The sequence below is a fragment of the Malurus melanocephalus genome, unplaced genomic scaffold (assembly GCF_030028575.1).
Source record: "Malurus melanocephalus ecotype Western Australia unplaced genomic scaffold, MMel_1.1 scaffold_561, whole genome shotgun sequence".
Lineage (NCBI taxonomy): Eukaryota > Metazoa > Chordata > Aves > Passeriformes > Maluridae > Malurus > Malurus melanocephalus.
Window position 1 is genome coordinate 203369 of NW_026623793.1, and position 4181 is coordinate 207549.

Sequence of the window (4181 nt, forward strand, 5' to 3'; positions counted from 1 at the left end):
TAAAAAATATCACAGTTTTAATGTTTCAGACAATATCAGATAAGGCATAAATGCAGAATGTTGTTGCTTTTGCTTGTCTCCATCCATGTTCCAGTGCTATTTCTGGCACAGGTAGAGRTTRAAGATGGGCCAARGTACACATYCTTGCCAGGATTTCAAACACCACCRAAGATTTGGGAGTGTTGAATGTCATCCTTTTGAGCTTGTGCCTACTTCTAAGTGTGTTTGTACACGGCAGAAATTTCACTCTTAAGTCTTTAAGTACCACTTAAAAATGTACAGCTRGTTTTGTGCCAGTCTGAGAGTTTTATGGGTGCTCTGCTCTCTCTGAAGATTATTCTTTCATTGGCTCAGTTTCAAGAGTCAATGGGAAATCCATTGGAAGTGAGATTTGTGTTGAATACAAGTGTTGATGGTAGAAAGTTTTTCACAAACACGGTTGAGGGCAAACCAGGTCAGTCTCATCTCTCTTTTTGCTCTCATGGATGAGCCTGGTTTTTTTCCTTTCTAAAGTGTCAGTGGCATGTAGTTAATGCATCTGTTCTTATAAATAATTTGCTTCCCTAGGCTATTCTACAATGGCATGAAATAATAATTAAAAAATTATAACTCCCAATTTTTTCATCTATTAAAAGCGAGCAAGCTGAAGTAACAAAATATTGCCCCCAACATATACCTGGGGTTAGGAATGCAAAGTGTTTAATGAACTGTCCAAGTAAACCATCTAGGTACTCCCACACAGAATCCCTTCTCCAGATTTCCCTGGAAGGAGGAAAAGGGCTGACATGTATTGCACAGATTTTAAAGACACTGCAAACCTGCTCTGTAGTTTTCAGAGCCATCCATGTCTGTAACATCCTTGCTACAGAGGCTGCATTGCTGTAAAGCTGGGAYCTGAAAGGTAGAGGAAGTAATTTTGATTTTTTTTTCTGCTTTCGAGCCTTTCAGGTGAAGAAGCTGTTGAAAGCTGGGCTGCTTTGCTGCCTGCTCTTGTTTTGCTCAGACTTCAATGTCACAGCAATTTTGTCTCATGCATTTGTAGCCATGAGAACAAATYATGATCATCTGTAATGGTAATTATATTAACTGAAATGGTCATAAAATGATGGGGAGGAAGCTGCATGTATCAAAGCTGTGCAATCAGTATTCTCCCCGAACATTTTTAATGAGAAGAAAATATCAGAGTGTGTGCGTATGTGTATGCATAAATGCATGTGGGTGGGTGTAGAGTGTGTAAGTTTATGTTAAATAAAACAAAGTCCATATTCATGATTTGAGATTAGCAAATGTTAATGAATCTATTAATCCTCCGAGGGGAGTCCGCTGATGTAGCTGAGCTAAAAACTCAAGGCCCTTGGATGAAACTGCCAGAGTAGGTAATAGACACTTTCTGCTACATTTAGCTCTTTTCCTTAGACAGAAACAGCTCTTTTTCAGATGGGAATTTGGTCCAGACTCTTTAAACAGTCTCTTTGTAGTTTGTTGTGGAAGAGGTTTTTAAGCAAATTCAAATAGTGGGTTGAAATCAAAACCAAGCAAGGCCCTTGGAGTTCTGTGAAGGTCCATGGTTATGGGGTTGCAGAGAACTTTCAGCTTCATATTCCAATTGGAGGCATTGCTTGGGGATGAATGTGARAGAGCTGCTGGGATCCACATTTAGTAGCTATTCAAGGAAAGCAGTCAATGCTTTCAGGACTCATCCATTAGTCCTCCAAAACTTAAAATGGAGTAGCAGCTGCAAAACCTGGATTTTGATTAAGAGCTGGAAAAAGATTGAATCAAAAAATCTGATGTAGGATCCTCTTTATATAATATTCGAGGTTGGACAATGTCCTAAAATGCATGAGAAACACAATAGCAGAGGCTGTCCAAGGAAAGCCAGTACTGTCCCAGAGCACAGGGAGTGTTTGCAGAGGAGGGGGAAGAAGAAAGGATCCTCCGGTGGATATAAAGGTTAATGTGAAAGTACGTAATAGGTTTATTTATAGCCCCCTGTTAGGAGGGTTAGCTGGGAGCTGCCACTTGCTCAGTATCTTCTCAAAACTCCAACCAGCTTGTCTGGCTGCAGACTGAGCTCTAAGGTGGACAAGAAATTACAAAACACTTAATTCACAATCCTCTTTCTATTTTGTCAAATGGTGTTTTAAAAATTGGTTTTGTGATAGTCTTGAAACCATAAATATACCATTAATTAATGCACTGTTGTCTGCCTTGCTCCTCAGGCAGGCTGAAAACCTGAAATGAAATAACCTTTGCCTGGACATTGAGATCCAAACCACATTTGTCTTCCATAAAAGCTGCATTTCAAGATGAGACCTGAGGGTCTGTTTCTCAGTGTTTTCTCCTCAACAATAGCCACAGCCTGGTTCTTGGAGAAGAGTGGGAACAGGGCAAGCATGTCTGATACTTCCCCTAAATAATCTCCTGGCCTCCAGCTGTTTTTGGCTCAGGATTTCCTGAGCTGCATATTGTCTCTGTGATTTAATAACCCTATATTTTTTTTTTTTCTTTCACAAACTCATTCCTCCTTCCTAAGGTAACCCTTTCCCACAGGGAAATTCTTGCCACCACTTCTGCTCCAGCCATTGGGCTGGGACACACAGTCTGYTCTCCTAGAATATAGGACGTGTTCTTATGTTCAGGGAGGGGAAATACAAGATTTGAAGAGGAAAGTAATCATATTACAGAATACAGATAGTTATTGCTGCACTTGAAATATTATTATAAATACAGGCATATGATCAAGAACAAACCCAAAGCACTTAAAAAAGAGAATATCGTGTACCAAAGACAGGAATCCTTATCCAAACGACGAGGCATTTGGGTCTTGGCAGTGGCTGACTGTTTGTCTTGTCAGCTCTCTTGCTCTCCTAAGTATGGCTTTATTTATAAAATATTAGCTTTCCAAAGGAAGCCATCAGGAAATGAATAACTGTAGTCACAGCTGGGTTTAAAAGGGAAGATAAAATAGGAAGCTCTATCTCTTTTGYGTGCTGAGTGATGCACAAGTTTTGTGAAAAAAACCTCTATTGATTTCATAACACGAAAAATATTAAAGTACTTGATTTTCTTATTTTTGGCATTATATTTTTCCTGTCTTTCATATCAAACATTAATAATGAATTTTATCTTATTTTGGGTTTTTTTTTGGTACCTTCCAGATATTTAAAAATAACTTAGAAAATGCATCAAAAAGGAGGGATGGGGCCTCATCCCAGGGAGTCAGACCAACTCCCYTTGGGTAGGGCTGCTCACACTTTGTCCCATCTTTCTTCCATCCTCACAGTGCACATCTGAGCTCTAAGATGCTGTARCATTCAGTGTAAGCTGTGGTTTTAGAGTCTTGTGACTTGTTCAGTTTTGGCTGGATTTTCTTGGGGTTAGCAGAAAGGTTATTTATCCCTGATATGGCAGCCAGATTTTTAAGGCTACGCTCCAAAGCATGAATAATCTACAGGTTTTCAGTGAAAGGGTGGTAAGAATTTTCTTAAAATAAACTGTTCTGCACACACGGTTTTTTTATAGGCCTAGACTGTCAGCCTGAGATAGATGCCAAGCCCTGGGAGGATTTTAAATTTGGTATAAGAAGCAGCAACATGCCTGATACAGTAATTGATTGGACASTTCACAAGTATTGCTCTCTGCACCACAGCAGTACCATCTGTTGGTGCAGGAATTTACTCTGGTTTGTCTAGTCCCTACTCAGGGACTTTTAAGACAATGTTTTKCTTCTTTTAAAACAACTTGTGCTTTAATTGCAAGTGGGTGGAATGATGAAAATGCAGAGAGCTGAACTGATGTTTAAATAGTTTGGCACATCATGGTTTTAAGTTGGTATTAAAATAAATATTGCTAAAAGGCATATGTACAATAACAGGAATTGAATTTGAGTCATATGTGCTAGTACCTTTCTGTAAAATACAAGTCCAGGTATTTATTTAAGTACCCCAGGGATTATTCCATTACTGTTCCTTTAAAACTCCTGCTGTCAATCTTTTGGATATGATCTCAAAGCTGAGCTGCTCTCTCCAAACACAGAAATCAGTTAATTTTTTTGTGTTATATCATTGGGATAAAATCAGCTTGARAATGTTGTTTTTTCAAGATTGGGGGGCGGGGGCAGAAGGGGTGTGGTTGATGACTTCAGTTTATTTTTGAGCCTGTGACTGTTTTCATGACCT